Source organism: Triticum urartu, chromosome 7A (genome assembly GCF_056163025.1).
Source record: "Triticum urartu cultivar PI428250 chromosome 7A, HENAU_Tu73, whole genome shotgun sequence".
Lineage (NCBI taxonomy): Eukaryota > Viridiplantae > Streptophyta > Magnoliopsida > Poales > Poaceae > Triticum > Triticum urartu.
Genome location: NC_141879.1, coordinates 700563354 through 700583202, shown reverse-complemented (window position 1 = coordinate 700583202; position 19849 = coordinate 700563354). Strand labels below are relative to the sequence as shown.

Here is a 19849-nt window from a genome sequence, read left to right as displayed (position 1 = left end):
GGAATTAACACCAACTTGACAAGCTTATACACAATGGCATATGCTATGTTCTTCTTTATCTCAACAAGCGTGCCAGAAAGTTGAGCAATATTCACCTTTCTAAATATTTTATCTCTACGAATATCAGCAATAAACATTCACAATTGATAAGGAAATTTCGATATGTATGTCTTTGAGAAATCCTTAGGATAAAAGGGGGCAAGCTTGACCAACTTCTCTTGATCATAAGCGTCAATGAATCAAAATGATTGAATAATGCCATACAAATAAGTAATTTGATGTTTACCTCATCAAACCTATTGTTGAGCTCCTGAAGTTGCCTATCAATGAGACCCAAAAACATATCAATATGAAGCGATGAAGATTCATTACATTCTTGAATAACTTATTAGATCTATGAGCTGACTTATAGAATCCATCCATGTCAAGCACTTTGATCATATGCTTCAGACAAAAAGACTTGACATTTTGTAGAAATAATTCCCACCCAGTATCTTCTCGCAGATTCAACAGGTGTTGCTTAGTGAGAGAAATTAGATCCATGGCATTCGTAATATCTTGATCCCTCCTTTTGCAAAGCTTGACTCAGGCCATCTGTGTACCCAAATAATTCTCCCATCAAGTGCAACATGAAAACAAACTAGAATGATTCAAATGCTCTCAATATAGTTTGAGCTCCAAGACCCTCAACACTATTATACACTTCTACAATCCTTTTAAGAACTATATGGATTGAAGGGTAAAAAGAAATAACCCGTGACACAATTTTGGAGTGGGATCCCAACGGGTTTCACATCGTCTTCCTAGGCCCATTTCCTGTTTTTCCCTTTGTCGATTTCAATTTCATATGATTACAATGCTTCAATGAGATAATCAGCTTGAGTTTCTTAAAACATTTTTAACTTTTTACATGACAAACCCAAAACATTCAGTAAAGATGGCAGTTGTTTGAAGAACGAAAAGCATTCACCATTCTCTATAGACTATAGCAACAACAACCAGAGTTAACTTAAGTTGATGGGAAAGCAATGAACATGGTAAGCAGAAGGAGACTCATCCATAATTAGTTTCTTCAAACCATTAGCCTTCTCTAAAACTTTCAACCTACAATCAGTTCTCATGCACGTATCAACATTGTTAACATAAGAAAAACTAGTAGAATGCCCGTGCGTTGCCATGGGCTTTTTTAAAAACTTACTTATTGCATATATAAACATAATGCATGTATACAAAATTGAATTCCACTTTAATTGCAATGTATAAAAAAATGTAATTCAATGACCTATACTGACTCATCTGATGCGTAAAATAAAAGAAAGTGGTTTAAGAATATAGAACAGTTTTGCACTGCATCACAAACGATAGATAACACCTGAAAGCGTTTTTATACAGGTGCTATCTAATCCCTCCATTCCTAAATATAAGTCTTTTTCGAGATTCTAACGCAGACTACATACAGAGCAAATAGTTTAACATGTTCATATATTTGGAGTGTTAAATACTTCAAACAAAAGGCAAACAAGCCATCATGTTTGACCACGTAGATTAAAATATCTGAACCATAAATTTCACATATTAACAGATGAGATTTAAAAATGTGGCGTTACTTATAAATATTACCATGTACAAATAGTTTAACATGTCACATATCATTCTCAAAAAAAAGTATAGATAGATCAATGCCTTTCTATTAAAAAACTTAGCTGCCTAACACGACAACCACAAGGTTTTCGGTAGCCATCTTATGGTAGACTAAAAAAAGAATCCAAATAAAAAAAGAAGACCCTAAGGAAGAGTCCAATCAAAATACATGTGATTATGTTCAATACCAAAAGGAGAAGTCGGACTCCTGCTTATTTCTTATAACTTACTCAGCTCTTTAAAACAAAACTTTGTGTACGTAGATTGGAAAATAAATTTGTAGTATACATATAAAAAAAAGCTTGGCAAAGATCAATTGATCTAGATTATAATGGTTGAGATCTAAAGTCTACTAATAGTTATGTACCATGTAATTTTTTGGAAGTTAAAAACAAAGAATTTAGTTTTGGGTCTTCGCCTTCTGGGCAAAGGCCGTGACGCAAGACCCTTAGGTCCTTGTCGCTAGTCCTGGCCTTCTCCTCCCTGAGCCAAGCAAAGGAAGCAAGCAAACGAACCGAGCGATGCAGCGTTGAGCTACACAGGAAGAGCAAGTCAGCGGAGGAAATCCAAACCAGATCAAAGCACAAAATCAGTAAATAAGCCATCCATCTCACTGGTCCTGTCTACAAAAGCAATTTTCTTCATGTCCCAGGTTGGCAACCAATTTGTTCCACATACCAACACGAACCTCGAGCCAGAGCCACATACCAACAGGAAGAGCACGTAAGATCTCTGAAATAATTAGAGGAAATGGACATTGTAGGTTTTAAATAATGCTAAATTGCACGGGTAAACTCAGGAGCGTGTATTATTTCTTCTTGATATTCCTCAAAATTAAATTCACCTGTTGTACTTTCAAAATAGGTGTGTCCCTGAACTAAGAGATACAAAATAATGCATCAATTTGAGAAATCCAAACGGTGAGGATGAGCCATCTAGCATAACACAAACACGCGCACACACACACAAGCACACACGCGCGCACACACAAGCGCGCGCGCACACACACACAGAGAGAGAGAGAGAGAGAGAGAGAAGAAAAGCAAAGCATGAAGGAAGAAAAGTGAATATAAATCACACATCCAGTTATGTTTATTATACTGCAATAAATCATACACCCACATAAGACCCAAAAAAGCCTACACTGTAAGCAACAATGCTAGATACAAAATAAAATGGATATACTGCATAATTTCTCATGTTTGAAGGTGCCACCTCTATTAGTAATGACAGATGTGAACTTTACATGAATTAAATGGGATAATTGTTTATTTGCTTCACTTCAACCCATGTAGAAATATAATGACTACTTCTTGTAATTAATCTAAATGGTTCCAATAAATTAATATTCAAGGTTGACTACATGGGAAAGTTGTATTTGAAATACATCCATAAGGAAGTTGACTAAAAGGTGAACAATGTACTAAAAAATATCATTAAAAGTTAAGACTTGCAGGTCAATACATATCATTAAAATCTCTAAGATTTATGTTATAACCTACTGGTAGATTTTGAGATTAAAGGTGAGATTAAGAGCATATGCCCTTCTGTTTCAATACCAGTAAATTTCGATAATGGCTTACAATCCAGTCGGGATATACATGCATAGGAAGGCATCTACTTGCTGAACAAGATGTTGTCTGCAAGATTGCAATCAAAACATTGTGTCTCTCACTTAGTCTTTGCATATTACTGACGAATATACAATCTGCAATCAAAATATTGTGTCTCAGTCTTTTGTAGGCAGCATCTAAGATTTTGTAAGCTCCGAGAGTAAAAGACCAACGAGTGCCAGAATTGGAACATAGAAGAATCTTACCTGGGCATGATGCCATCAGGTTCTATGCCAAGATCGAGGTAGTAGAGCTCCCTCAATCTCTCTTGCCAAGCCCTCCCTCTGACCATCAATAGAACAGTCACTCTCGCTTGCCCTGCTTTTGAAATTTCCTTCTGCGCCGCCGCAGATCAGTTGGCAGCATAGGCCGAGCTCTCCCATGTATCATCACATTGAACAAAATACGCATCTATGCTTACTTCCCTTGTATCATCACAACGGACGCTATAAATTTTCTTGTGTCCTTGTCATAAATCTGAATCCTGCACAATATGAAAAAGAAAGAAAGTCAGATTTGTTAATACAGTACAACATAATGATAGTTCCAAGGAAACAGGTACTACGTCGAAACTGGCCATGATAGTACGGATGTCATGTGGATGGACGTATTTGTGCAGGAATAACCGGGAAGAGTACTCAGAGCTCGATAACCCACCGGAGAGATCAGTGCACCCTACTTTAAACGTAGTTTCGTGGTTATGGCCGAGGCACATGTCGCCACGGTGGTCGATGTTGCAGCAGTACCTGAGTCTGACCTCGAACTTCAAAGAACATGGCGCCGTCGACAACACCCAAGGATGCAGTGAGAGCACAGAGACCGCTCGGCCAAACGGGTTCAACACCACGTTCAGCAGGAACAGGTACTGCCGGCCTTGGGCACGGGTCGAGAAGGCTTTGAAGCCGTCAAAGAGCTGGACCTCGACGCACACCCAGGCCCGAAGCTCAGTCGTGCACGGCCACCCTTGCGCGTCGGCGAAGTGGTCCAGGAGCGCCGCCGTGGAGCGAGCGAAACCGCAGTCCGCCTGCGGGCAGTAGCACGGGCAGCAGTGGGCGCACGGCACCCGGATGGACTCCATTAGCCTTTCCAATGCGATGTTCCGGCGATAGCCGCCGGTCAACCGGACGTGACACACATGGCACCTCCTTGCCGCCATCATCTTGTCGCGGCACCGCGAGCATATGGTATGACCGAAGCCACACTGCACCCGAGCAGAAATGACGTTCCAGTGTTATTGGTACACAAACTTGTGATGGATCGGCCTAGCATGGATGACGAGCGTACGCACTTGGAAGACTGGTGCTCGAGAGGGAGGTAGCAGATGCCGCAGTTGAGGGTATCGGCGTCATCCACTATCACAGTATCATGTTTGCAAGCGCCATGCGCTTCGCCGCCGGCTCCATCGTACCTGGAACCCGAGATGGGCGTCGTTCTTGTTCTTCTTCTCTTGTTTTTTTCCTCTGAAAATACTAACCTCATCTCCTCCCTCTTTGGTGGTCTCAGTCCAACACCTTGAATTTGGAGGTGCCGTGGGCGCTCCTCTTGATGCCACAAACTCTCACCGCCGAGTGCCTCACACGGATAGCCGTCCCGTCCCGCATCCTGACCTTGTACCGCACCGCACCGCCGACACCAGCACCACCGATCCCCGTTTCTGACGCCACCCTGCCATCGCAAATTAAATAGGTACATAAATGCTTTTATGATGAGGTTTATTTGTCATGATGGGTATATGCTCGTGCGTTGCATCGGGCGTTGATTTTTTTAAGCGATAGGGGAACATATGGAAACACATCATGATGCAAATCACATAACAAAAAGGAGATTATGTTTTGGTTATGAAGCATAGAACTTCTAACAATTTGTCCTAAGATATACTAAAGCCAAAGAATATCATAGAGGGAAATCAAATTATCTGAACGACATGATGTTATTTCACAAAATAAGTTAAATGTACATTTAAAATTTACAATTGGTTATCTTTACATGTAAAATAAAAGGTGGGAGTCAATATTACAATACGCTTACCAAAAATGTTCCTCTATGAAAAATTGTCATGAAGAATCACCTACCAAGAATAAAAACTGAGAGCAAGTCTGCAAAATAACAAATTGTTAACAATATGTTCAGTAATATAAATCTCACTGTTCTTGCACACCCTTGAGAGCATACCATTTTTCCCCTTCAGACTATACTCTCGTCTATGAACAGAAAAAGAAACCCATAGAAACTAAATTCAAGTCTGCAGAATAACACAAAGCATCACTAACAGTTCAGTACCATGTGAATGGAGACATACCATACCATCCTTTTTACCTTCTGACTGCACTTCTATTTGTGAGAATTCCAGTAAGTAGATGGGCAATTTAGCAAAATACAACCATTGGAATATGGGAAGCCGTATAAACTGAATAATGTAGATAATATCACATGTGCATTATTGGCCTCTAAGATGGAACAAAACTGAATACTACCCAAAACAACACACAAATCTGACTGACACTTTCAAAATTTCATATCTCTCCTATACTACCTAATAAATTCAAGTTGTATACACCTTTTTCAATTGCACAAAAATTTAATTAAGCTTCTAAAGTTTGCAATACCCCCATAATTCAAAACAGTCTACAATACCCCCATTACTAACTCTAGTTTAGCAAATCCATGAGGAAGAGTCATTGGTGAGGATGGGCTAACTCCGCTATATACCATAACTATTCTCAACTACCATATCCAGAAAAAGTATTGTTAATTTGAGAGGATACCAAAATTGAGTTACAAATAGAAATAACGAAAGTAAAATGTCAAGCATAAGTAGTCTATTCAGAGGAATCATTCCCAAAAGCAATTTTGAGCCAAACACCAGAGCACAGCAAGTTGTGACAACTCACATCCCAAATGATAGCAGATTTATTTAAACTGCCAGTGGCATCACAGTACAAACGTTAAAACCAGTAGCATCACGCAGGAACACTGTACAGTCAGTTCCTGCATGCATACCTGCCGGTAACCTTGCTGCCATCACCGCTCACACTCCTCTATGTGTCCTTCATCGTCATCTTTCCTTCGACCTAATGCTTCCGCAACTCCAACAACATGTTGTTGCTCCAAGAAATCAGTGAACACCACGGAGAGGGGCGTACTTGGATCCTAAACTCCAAGCAAACAATTAATTTAAGATCCCTTGCACGCACGCGCGCGCGCCCACACACACACACAGAGAGAGAGAGAGAGAGAGAGATCAGGGTATCCCAGGGTGAGGGATGAGAGAAGCTGACCTACGGAGCGCGGCGCCAGCTGTGTGTCGCCGCTGCCGCTGCAGAGATAACACGATCATCGCCGCAAGACGTAGAATCTGTCGGAGCTCGCTCGCTCGGAACCGGCGAGGAACGCCGCCGCCATGAACTTGGAGTTCAAAACCCCGCCGCTGGACCTCCTCCCGTGCCTCCTAGATCGTCTCCACACCGTCCCCAGAACAGGATCCGACCCCACTAGTAGAAAAAGGGTCAATCGTGAAGCACATTAGTGCCGGTTTGTATTTGAGCCGGCACTAATGTATACATTAGTGCCGGTTCCAACGGCTAGCCGGGCCGCTTTCATTAGTACCGGGTCGTGGCTAACCTTTAGCACCGGTTCGTGCCACGAACCGGTACTAATGAGAGTGGTGGCAGGATGTTGCCAGAGTGGGGCCCCTCCAGCACCTTTAGTACCGGTTCGTGCCACGAACCGGTACTAAAGGTCGTCCTATATAAACCCTTCGTCCACCAGCACTCTGTTCTTCCCCCTTTCCCCTCTCCGGCCCTCTCCTCTGTTCTTCCCTTCTTCCTCTCGAGTTCATCACAAAATTTGCCCAAGATTTGAAGGCCCTCGTCAATTCAAATGATCACAAAGGTTAGCAACTATGTCCTTTCATCTCTCATTGCTAGATTAGCTCTTGCATTGGTTTATATAGTGATTAATTTGTGAGTTTAGTAATTTGGGAGGATATATATATATGTGCTAGTATTTGATTTATATGCAATTTGAGGTCAAAAATAACACTTAGTTTGCATATGTAGGTGTGGTTTACTTAGTGCCTTCTAAATCTCCATCGTAGCCACCGTCGATCGCCCGCACCGTCCCGTCGCCGGCACCACCTTGTGGTGAGCCTCTTGTTCATGAAATTTTATATAAAAATTGATGTTTGTGATTTGGATATATAGTTACTCGTATAATTATCTTACCCGTACGTTGTTTGTTATACATATAGTGCCATGGTTTTGATATCCGTCCCCGTCGGCCCTAGTCCTTGTTATGATTCGGATGTGGTATGTATATTCTCTTTTAAAACTAGTTGCATTTCGTGTTTATGACAAATTATGCCCATCAAGTTGACATAGAAATTTTTTCTAGGAGGTATCTGAACCTGAAATTCCAACCGACCCTATTGCCGAGAGGTTAAATTTAGTTGAAAGAGAAAACAAGTACTTGAAAGAAAAATTGAAAAGAATTGAGGGGGGGAAGATGGAATTGGAGTTGCATGTTGCCGATGTCGTCGATGATCACAAGATCAAGATGGAGAAAATGCGCTTGAAGATTAGAAAGATTAGAAAATATGCCATCGATAGTGAGGCTTGGTATCATTATGCTGTTGGATCCATTGTTACCTTAGTTGCGATCTTGATCGTATTTGTTGTTGCATTTAAATGCTTTAGCTAGAGAGTTATTTGTTTGTTGCATTTAAGTGTTGTATGAACTTTATGTATGAACTTGTATTAATTTGGTCTATTCGGTGTTGTGTAATGAAGATGAGCCGGCAATGGATGTACGATGACCGATGCTCTCCCCAGTTCGTTGAGGGCGTGCGTATTTTTCTGCTTGCGGCTGAGGCAAACAAGCGGGCGGATGGTTTTATGCCTTGTCCATGTGCTCGCTGTAAGAATGGTCACAATTACTCTACGTCAAGAACCATTCACGTCCACCTGTTTAAGACCGGTTTCATGCCCCATTATAATGTTTGGACCAAGCACGGAGAAAGAGGGGTTATGATGGAAGACAATGAAGAAGAAGAGGACGACGACAGCTATCCTGGCCATGGGTTCCCTGAATACGATGATACAACAATGGGGGAAGAAGCTGAGCCGGTAATGCGGGAAGAAGCTGAGCCGGCAATGCGGGAAGAAGCTGAAGAAGAGGCATCAGATGAGCTCGTTGATGATCTAGGTCGGGCCATTGCCGATGCAAAGAGAAACTGCGCAAGTGATTTGGAGAAGAAGAAGTTGCAGCATGTTAGAGGATTACAAAAAATTGTTGTACCCGAATTGCGTAGGTGACAAGAAAAAGCTGGGCACCACACTGGAATTGCTGCAATGGAAGGCAGAGAATGGTGTATCTGACAAGGGATTTGGAAAGTTGCTGGTAATGATAAAGGATATGCTTCCAGAGGACAACGAATTGCCCGAGAGTACGTACGAAGCAAAGAAGGTTGTCTGCCCTCTAGGGTTAGAGGTGCAGAAGATACATGCATGCCTTAATGATTGCATCCTCTACCGCGGTGAGTACGAGGATTTGAACGCTTGCCCGGTATGTGGTGCATTGCGCTATAAGATCTGCCGCGATGACCCTGGTGATGTCAACGGCCGGCGCCCCAGGAAGAAGATTCCTGCCAAGGTGATGTGGTATGCTCCTATAATACCACGGTTGAAACGTTTGTTCCAAAACAAAGAGCATGCCAAGATGATGCGATGGCACAGAGAAGACCGTAAGAAAGACAGAAAGTTGAGAGTACCCGCTGACGGGTCGCAGTGGAGAAAAATCAAAAGAAAGTACGGGAAGGAGTTTGCAGATGACGCAAGGAGCGTATGGTTTGGTCTAAGCGCAGATGGCATTAATCCTTTTGGGGAGCAGAGCAGCAACCATAGCACCTGGCCTGTGACTCTATGTTTGTATAACCTTCCTCCTTGGTTGTGCATGAAGCGGAAGTTCATTATGATGCCAGTGCTCATCCAAGGCCCTAAGCAACCCGGCAACGACATTGATGTGTACCTAAGGCCATTAGTTGAAGAACTCTTACAACTGTGGAATGGAACAGGTGTACGTGCGTGGGATGAGCACATGGGGGAAGAATTTGACCTAAAGGCGTTGTTGTTCGTGACCATCAATGATTGGCCTGCTCTCAGTAACCTTTCAGGACAGACAAACAAGGGATACCGCGCATCCACGCACTGTTTGGACGATACCGACAGTATATATTTGGCTAATTGTAAGAAGAATGTGTACCTAGGACATCGTCGATTTCTTCCGAGCAGGCATCCCATAAGAAAGAAAGGCAAGCATTTCAAAGGTGAGGCAGATCACCGGACGAAGCCTCGCCACCGTACTGGTGCTGATGTACATGATATGGCCAAGGATTTGAAGGTGGTCTTTGGAAAGGGTCCTGGTGGACAACCTGTTCCGAATGACGCTGACGGACGCGCACCCATGTGGAAGAAGAAATCTATATTTTGGGACCTGCCCTATTGGAAAGACCTCGAGGTCCGCTCCGCAATCGACGTGATGCACGTGACGAAGAATCTTTGTGTGACCCTGCTTGGCTTCTTGGACGTGTATAGGAAGACAAAAGATACACCTGAGGCACGGGAGGACCAGCAACGTATGCACGGAAAAGATGGCATACATCAGGGTCATGCAAGCTACGCTCTTACCAAAGAAGAGAAGGAAATCTTCTTTGAATGCCTGCTCAGTATTAAGGTACCGTCTGGCTTCTCGTCGAATATAAAGGGAATAATAAACATGGCAGAGAAAAAGTTCCAGAACCTAAAGTCTCATGACTGCCACGTGATTATGACGCAACTGCTTCCGGTTGCATTGAGGGGGCTTCTACCGGAAAACGTTCGATTAGCCATTGTGAAGCTATGTGCATTTCTCAATGCAATCTCTCAGAAGGTAATCGATCCAGAAATCATACCAAGGTTACAGAATGATTTGGTGCAATGTCTTGTCAGTTTCGAGTTGGTGTTCCCACCATCCTTCTTCAACATCATGACGCACGTCCTAGTTCACCTATGCGAAGAGATTAACGTTTTGGGTCCTGTATTTCTACACAATATGTTCCCCTTTGAGAGGTTCATGGGAGTCTTAAAGAAATATGTTCATAACCGTGCTAGGCCAGAAGGAAGCATCTCCAAGGGCCGTCAAAATGAGGAGGTCATTGAGTTTTGTATTGACTTTATTCCTGACCTTAAGCCGATTGGTGTTCCTGAATCGCGGCATAAGGGCAGACTGGATGGAAAAGGCACGCTAGGAGGGGAACAAATAATATGTATGGACGGACATTCTCTCACTGAAGCACACTATACAGTTCTACAGAATTCCGCCTTGGTGGCTCCGTATATGGATGAACACAAGAATTTGCTACGCTCCAAACACCCGGAGCGGTCTGATGACTGGATTACACGTGAACAAACCAGGAGTTTCGCCAGCTGGTTGCAAGCACGTACCATGCATGACACCTCTATTGAAGATGACCTGTACTTGCTGTCCCAGTTACCATCTTCGAATATAATGACTTTCAAAGGGTACGAGATAAATGGTAATACATTTTACACGATCTCCCAAGATAAGAAAAGCACCAACCAAAACAGTGGTGTCCGCTTTGATGCAGAAACCAAGACGGGAAAGGAAACATATTATGGTTATATACAGGACATATGGGAACTTGACTATCGACGTGGTTTGAAGGTCCCTTTGTTTCGGTGCAAATGGGTCAATATGACACGAGGCGGGGTAACGGAAGACCCGCAGTACGGAATGACAACAGTGGATCTCAACAATCTTGCGTATGCAGACGAACCATTCGTCCTAGCCAATGATGTGGCACAGGTTTTCTATGTGAAGGACATGTCTACCAAGCCAAGAAAAAGAAAAGATGAGGAAGCGAATGCATCGTACGATGAGTCAAAGCGGCACATAGTTCTTTCTGGGAAGAGAAACATCGTGGGAGTGGATGACAAGACAGACAAGTCAGAAGATTATGAAAAGTTTGATGAAATTGCTCCATTCACAGTGAATATTGACCCGAGCATCCCGTTAAATGATGAAGATTTTCCATGGCTACGACGCAAAGGGACACACGCGAAGAAAAAGTTTCACACCCAAAGATCTGGGATGTGATCGGCTTAGCTATCATCACTTTCTTCTGTGTTTCACACCCAGGAGGGAATCTCTGTAATAGTTAGGGTAGCTAGTTATGTGTTTTGGCATTTGAAACGCGAAGAAATTTTATGTGCAAGCAAATTCTTTCATGCATTTATTGATTTTTTCAGCTAAATGACCCTGAAATTGAAAAGCATTTCAAATGAACTCAGAAAAGGATGAAAGTTGGCATGGTATCATAATTTCACCCACATAGCATGTGCAAAAAAGTAAAGAGGGTTACCACAAAAACTGAATACAGTTCGTGTACAAAATGGACAATCTGTTTCGAAGTATCAGGGTTTCGGACGAAAACTCATCCGTTACAAAGGCATTTCATTTTTAAATAACTTAAGCATTACCAAATTGAATATAATGATAAAACACACTAATATTAAACATAATAAAAAAGAATCACTGGAAAATGTATTTTTAAAGTTAAGTTATTCACAAACTAGTGATTCACACAAATTTCAAATAATTCAAAATTTAAAGTATTCAAATTTAAAAACTACCGGCACTAACTGAAAGTTTCTAAAAACTATCAAAAATATTCACAAAGAAACTCTAAATACAGCAAAAAACAACTAAAAATAAATAAAATAAAATAAATAAAGAAGAAAAGAAAAAACTAAATGAAAAAAGCCCACCTACCGGGCCACAGCGGTCTGCATACGACTAGAAACCCAACCTGTTGTTGGGCCAGGATGCAGGCCCGCAAGCCCAATAGGCCCCCACAGGGCAGAGTAGTAGAGGTAGGCCCAGAAGGCCTGCATTAGAGAGGAGCTCGAGACAGCAGCGGCGGCGGGGCTTATAAGCAGGTGTGAGCGCCCTTCGGCTAGCGAGGTGGGACTAAACTTCTGCGCCCCTCGCCTGGCAGCGCACCCCCTTTAGTACCGGGTCGTGGCACCAACCGGTACTAAAGGGGGGGCCTTTAGTACCGGTTGGAGCCAGGAACCGGTACTAAAGGGGGGTGCTCCCCCCCCCCCCCGCTTGGCCTGGCCAAAACAGGCCTTTAGTACCGGTTGGTGGCTCCAACCGGTACTAAAGGTGTCCCCTATATAAGAAACACTTCGAAAATTTTCAGTTTCTCATCTCCCACTTCTCTCTGCCGCCGCCCCGTCCCGCGCCGTCGCCGCCCCCGTCGCGCCGTCCCCGTCGACTCCGCGACGCCCCCGTCCTCGTCGCGTCGTCAACGTCGACTCCGCGGCACCCCCGTCACCGTCCCGGTCGCCGATCCCCTCGCTTCGCCGTCGCAGTCGCCTTTGGATCGACCTCGCCCTCGCCGTCGCCGTCGCCTCGACCTTGCCCGCGCGCGCTGTGAGCCCCTCCCCCGGCCCCTCTCCTCCCTCCAATCGATCGTAGCGCACACCGGCACCGGCGCCGGCGCCGACCGTGCGCACACACACTACATGCACACACACACACACACTACACACACACTAGACGCGCACACACACAAAATTTTTCTGTTTTTAGCTTTTAGTTTTTTCTGTTTTTCTGTTTTTCATACAAAGTTTTAGATGAATTAATTAATTAGATTAGATTAATGTCAAATAGTATGTAGAAATGTTAGTTATAATATATATAATGTCAAATGTTATAGAAATGTTAGAAATTTTGGAAATGTTAGTTTTAGCTAGCTAGATGAATTAGATTAATTTCAAATTGTTAGACGATGATCGATGTTTTTTTAGTTTCTTATATTTTTAGTTATAAAATTTAGAATTTGCATATATGAAATCATCACAATCCATCATTTAAAAAATGTTAATTTACTTTTGCGGCATATAGTATTTTGTTGTCGACGATGCCCGGCCCGCATCCTCGTCGTCGACACGTCCGCGACGACGTCCTGCTTCAGAGGACCCATGTCCGGGACTGGGCTCCGCCGGGCTGGCACTGGGAGGTGCTACCTTCAGGGGCGCGACGCTTGGTGAGGAACCCGGCCCCGAGTCCCGTCGTCGACCCTCATCTCCTTTGGTGGCATTCACGTGGGCCACTTTCGGTGCGGAGGGAGCCGGCCCCGCCGAAGGTGGTACGTCGCCGTGTCAGGGAGGAGGACGAGCACGTCCATCGCTACATGGCTGCTATGGACGTCAGGTTCTCCAATACCTGGCAGGTTCTTTGGGGAGATCACCCGAGCTATGATCCAGTGATGGTTTCTTCTCTTTGGGTGTCCACCGCCCGCACCTCAGGAACCGCGAGTGGCCTAGATTACTCTGTACTATTCGATCTTTATTAGCTTGCTAGCTAGCTAGCTAGTGATGTATTCAATATTATATCTATTATTCGAGATGATGTATTCGAGATTATATCTATTATTCGAGACGATGTATTCGAGATTATATCTATTATTCGAGATTATACTAAATTGTTTTATATTTCTTTTGGCATAGTTAAATAAAAGCTATGGCGGACAATACCGACAGAGATAGAGAACAGACCATGCTCGATATCATACGCGGGCTAGATGATGATCAGAATGAACAAGATTTTGACGGCTCCGAATTTCTAAACAACACAGGAGAGGGTGATATGATATTCGATCGCGACGACCGAGAAGATGAAGTCATGAACTACGACGAAGAACATGTTGATCCTGAAACAACAAACACCGGCGAGGTATATATATATTTATATAAGCAGGAATCTGGTGATCATCGCATGTTTTAAATGAGTTGAAGATCTATTAACGAATCGATTTTTCTTCTTTCAGCCATCCGAATCGAGCAAATCTTCAGGCAAAAGGACGAAACAAGGCCCGAACAAAAAGTTGAAGGAGGGCGTAAAGTACAATATCGAGGCAATCAGACCTAATGGCGAACCATTAGCGCCTAAGAAGATTGCGGACAAGTTCGTTCGTCAGTGCGGAGTTATTGTGAAGGACCAACTCCCGATCTCCCTTCAAGAATGGAGAAAGCCAGCAAATCCACGTCCAGATGTTACTTTTGTCGACGAGAAGCAAAAAAATCTGCTTTGGGATACTCTCATGGAACATTTCACCTTACCAGATAATTTCACAGAAGCAGACGTGCGGAAAGTCAAGGACGCTGCTTTTAGGAAGATGGAGGTTGCATTCAAGAACCACAAGAGAATGACGTGGGAGAAGTACGTCAAGGGAGGAAGGAAGACTCCAGTATTCGAGGGGATACTAGAGAATCAAAGTGCTCATTGGGACGATTTTGTGAAATTCAAGGATTCAGAATTAGCTAAAGAACGGTCGAGAATAAACAAGGCCAATGCCGAAAAAAAGGATAAGTTCCATAAGCTGGGGCCAGGTGGCTACGCGGTGGCAATGCCTAAGTGGGATAAGTCTGAAAAAGAGATGGAGGATGCAGGTGTCACTCCGGTTAGTAAGAGCTGGCCCCCTAGGTGCAGGACTTGGTTCTATGCGCATGGCGGGGAGTTGGACCCGAAGACAGGCAATGTTTCGACGAAGGCATGTCTGAACGGAGTCGACGATGCGCTACTAGTTGCAATAGAAGAGGCTCGATCGGGGGTGTTCCAGCCCAACAGAGAGAACGACGAGCTTACGCGTGCCCTGGGAAATCCTGAACATCCGGGAAGAACACGAGGCAAGGGCGCTATTCCATGGTATGAGGGGTTTTCGGACTGGAACGCCGACTACAGAACCCGTGCGAGAAAGAAGATTGCGGAGGAGAAGAAGAGGAAGATGGAGGAGGAGCAAAGGAAGCTCGACTATGAACGCCTTCAAGGCCTAGAAGCAAGTCAAGCGGAATTGGCAGCTAAATTCTAGCGGCAGCAGGAGCAGATCGACTCACTTAGCCAGCAAAGGGGGTCTCAGCAGCTGCAGCAGCTAGCGGATGATCCAGCATTGGATACCACCGCCCCATCCATGCCGAGAAGCAGCGTGGGTTCCGCCCCGGGCGACGCAGTAGTGCTGGATAGATACCCCGTGGATGACATCACGGAGAACACTAACTGCGAGCTACACTTCAAAATGAAGAACATATCCATGAAGGTGGCGGACGCCGTTGCTTTTTCAAATTCCCCCGAGGCAACCTTCCATTGCAACCCGATTCCAGCGGGCTATGCTCGTGTCTTGGTTGATGAGGTGGTGGACCAATATTCGGGGCTAGAGCTTGACATTCTCGGAGGTGATGAGGAGCACACACTCGGAGATGCCAAACATCGTATCATCCTATGGAGAAAGGATTGCATCATTTTTCGAAGGCCACCGACACCGCGTCACCCGACTCCTCATTGAAGTCCGCCACCGAGTCAGCAGACTCCCACTCCTCCAAGTCCACCAACGCGTGAGGCCACTCCTCCTCCTCCAAGTCCGGCAAAGTGTCAAGCCACTCCTCCTCCAAGTCCGGCACAGCTTCAGGCCACTCCTCCTCGTCCAACTCAGCCCCGTCAGCCGTCTCCGCCGCCTCAGCAATCACAGAAGAGACACCCCGCAGCTATGGTGCGTAGCGGTACCAGTCAAGGTCATAGTACAGGAAGTACAGGCGGAGGCAAGCGATATAAATATGGTCCAAACCTCACTACTCCTCTTCATGTGAGGGCTTACGACAGGACCGAGAAGCAAACCAATGCCATAGTGCGGGCAGAAGTCGACGCCCATTTTGGACCGAAACCGCCACCGCCGCCAAGGGAGAAAGTGCCTGTGGAAGTAGTTGACCACTTCATTCGTATGGCTCAACCACCAGCTCCTAAGCCTGTTGACACATACTATGAGCGCCACATCAGGAAGTTACATCGACAACGTCTACAGAAGAAGGCGAGCTCGAGCTCGAGCAAACAACAAGCAGCTGTCGAAAAATGCGGGAAAACCGTTGCCCAGCTGGGAGAACAGGCGGCGCAATCGACCCCCCCGCTTGTTGTGCCGACAACACGTGACAGTACGCGCGCCCAATATTATTGTGGCCAAACAGTTTACGTTCCCGAGGTGGGCGATGTGGTAATAACCCAGGAACATATAATGCAGGCTGAAGAACTCAAGATCACTGTTGGACAACTCCTCGAGATGGAGGACATGCCTGTGATTACAGAGGAGGAAATAAAACAGAAATATGTCCGGGGCCAACCTTTGGTCAAGCCAGAAGATGTCAAGAAGCTCCCAACGAGAATGTATGAATTGCATCAATGGTACATGGACATTACCAAGAGATCCGATCGGGAGTCCCTCATGGTGTATGTCAAGAAGGATCATTACTACCATGAGAAAGCTGTGGCCGTTGAGTATTCTGAACTGTTTCAGTTATACAATCAAGACGCACTCGACAAATCTATCGTCAGTTGCTATTGTCTGTAAGTGATTTTTTCTGTAATTAATTTAAGTCTCAAGCTAGCTGTAGTGATCCTTTTGATCAATCATTACCTGTAATTATCCTCACTATATTCTTTTCTGTGGTATTATGCAGGATGAAGATGTATGAAATGAGAAAAGGTGGACGCTATGGCATTGGGTTCATTGACCCAAACACCGTTAATCAATACACATGGAAAATGAGCAAGTATTATGAAAAGCAGGTAGAGGACAGCATGCTAGAGTTCTTGAAGGGCCTCAAATACAATGAAGATATACTACTTCCTTACAACTTCGAGTGAGTCACACTTTCTTGTACTACAAATTCTCTGTTTTTGCCTACTAGCTAGCTACATGTTTTTGCTTACATATGCCCGCTTAATTAAGACATGCAAACGTGTGTGCATGCAGATTTCACTGGATCTTGTGTATCATTAAAGTTGACGCCGGAATAGTTGAAATACTGGACTCGCTACTCAAAGAAAATAGTGACTACAACATCTTGTATGGGATAGTCAACAGGTAATTTCAATCATTATTAACTATATATCTCGGCCTATTTAGTTCGTCATTTCATGATATGAACTATTTAATAACCCCTTTATTCATTTTCTTTGTCGGCGGGCAGGGCTTGGGCAAGGTTCATCAGCGTCACGGAAGGCGAATGGAAACCACAGCTGAAATGGTTTCGATCCAAGGTAAGTAATTAAGTAGTACTAGCTAGCTAGCTAGCTGCCATCTCTTTAATTATCATACTTGATTAATTATTATCTGATCAAATTAAATTCCATTCTCGTAATAAAGGCCCTGAAGCAGGCGCAGGGGACTAATCTGTGTGCATACTGCGTTTGCGAGAACATTCGCATGATGGCGTCCGAAAGGAGCAGATCTCAAAGACAGGAATGGGTACGCTTGTCAGAACACTATTCACAATTTTTACACCATTATCGATATCTAGTCACACAACTAATACACATGCATATTGATCTCCTTCTTAACAGTTCAAAGAGGTGCGGGACAAGCTCCTAGAAACGGAGCGCGTAGAAGCACTTCAAGAGGAAATAGCAGGATTTTTGCTCGACCAGGTCATAAATCCGAAGGGAGAATACTATTACCCGCTACCGCCCCCATCGAACATATCATGAACCACTTCCAATTGTCATCGTGCTCCGAAGGCACCAATTAGGCTAATGCCACTGGCTCCGAAGGCAACATGCATATGTAGGAGAAATTGTATATAGCTATACATGTGTGTATGTGTAAATTAATATGGTGGTTTGTGAGACATTGATGATATATATATATGATTGGTTCTACTAGAAATTCTATTTATATATATATATATGCATAACGTGTACAATGTGTAGTAACCGTAAAATACCAGCAAACGAAAAAGAATTAAAATGGAAAACACAAAATTAAATGAAAAAGAAATCATAAAACCAAAAATCCCCCAAACATTTTAGTACCGGTTGGTGTTACCAACCGGTACTAAAGGGCTCCCGGCCCCCGGAGCTGGCTCGTGCCACGTGGTTGCCCTTTAGCACCGGTTCGTGCTGAACCGGTACTAAAGGGGGGGGGGGCCTTTAGTGCCGAAATGTTAGTGCCGGTTCTGAAACCGGCACTAAAGGGCCTTATGAACCGGTGCTAATGGCCCGTTTTCTACTAGTGCCCCTACTTGGCTCCTCAGCCGGATCTGGCCGGAGATCGCCGCCGCCGCGCCCGGCGGCACGCAGCAGCGTGGCGGTGGGTGGCGGGGCACTGGAGGCGGCGCACTGGAGGTGGGGGTGGCACGCAGCAACGTGGTGGCGGGTGGCGGCGCACTGGAGGCGTGGGAGGGGTCGTGCAGGTGGAGGTTCTTTTTTTATTTTCTTTCTTAATTAGGAATGTAATGCGTGCTTTATTAGGATGGAAGGAGATCAATGGGAGAAATAAATCGAAGAGAGAGGTGATTTATTTGGAAAGTGATCTCCTGTATATGGTATTATTTATGAATTCTTAATTACCAAATATTTACATGATTGATTGAATCGACACTTGCCAAAGCAAGCATGAATAAATGGAAGAAGTATCAAACACGATTCGGTTTTAAGTGTGAAGAAGAAAAAATTAACGTAGGAGTGGTGGTGGGAGGTGAGACGAAAATAAACCGGACGAAAAAAAAACCAGACGAAAGTGATGGGACTATTCAACCAACTCGTCCATTAGGAATAGAGATATTCAGACATACAACATTTCAGTACACGAACACATTCATATCATTAAATTTCAATAAAGACAAACGATGCAGGAAATGGCCGCATGTCGACTTACATTCATAGAAAAGACCAAATAGTTATGGATACTCGCGAGCGAGCATCTGTGGCCCAGGCCATGCACGTCCCATGATCGAGGATGGCTCAGAAGAATGGGTGAGGTTGCCGGTGCGGACCGAAGAAGAGCGAACACAACCGGAGGCAGAGCTATCGACCGAGAAAAACTCGTATGGGACGGACGACCCAAACTCGGTCCAGCTCTATACATGTGCAGCGGGAGTGCCCGCAGCCTCGCCTCGTCGGACTTTTGGACGTGCATGGCCTGTGCCACGGACGGCCGCTCGCTCTGGTCCGGCTGTGCGCACCAGAGCCCCACGACCAGCACCCACTCCATCCACCGCTCGTCCGCCTCGTCGCCCCTCAGCCGCTCGTCCGCCGCATCAACGATGGCGTCCCTCCCGTACAGGCCCCACACCCAGCTGAGCAGCGTGAAGGACCTTTCCGCGGTCTCGATCACCGGCCGTCGGCCGGAGGCAATCTTCGGGAGGAGGACGCCGAAGCTGTACATGTCGGACTTTGTGCTAGGCCGGCGCCTGTTGATGAACTCTGGGTCGATGTACCTGATGGTGTTGAGCACGGCCTTGGTTGTGTGCATTGACCCGGCGCCATGGTCGATGGCCGGGCCAACCCGAAGTCTCCGAGCTTGGGGTTGAGCGACGAGTCGAGCATGATGTTGATGGGCTTTGTTAAACATTGTAATATGTAGCGTGCGTGTTTTTCTTTTGCGGGGTAAAAAGTGCATGCTGTTGTATTCAGTTAGGCCAAAAAGACCTATTCCAACCTTTCTGTTAGCTAGCTTGGAGATCAAGTCCGTGGCCTAACAACCTTGT

General features: G+C 44.8%; 1 pseudogene; it reads right to left on the bottom strand.

Moving 5' to 3' along the window:
• Positions 1 to 4753: 4753 nt before the first annotated feature.
• Positions 4754 to 19688, bottom strand: LOC147961770 (putative kinase CHARK; annotated as a pseudogene).
• Between the last annotated feature and the right edge of the window lie 161 nt (positions 19689 to 19849).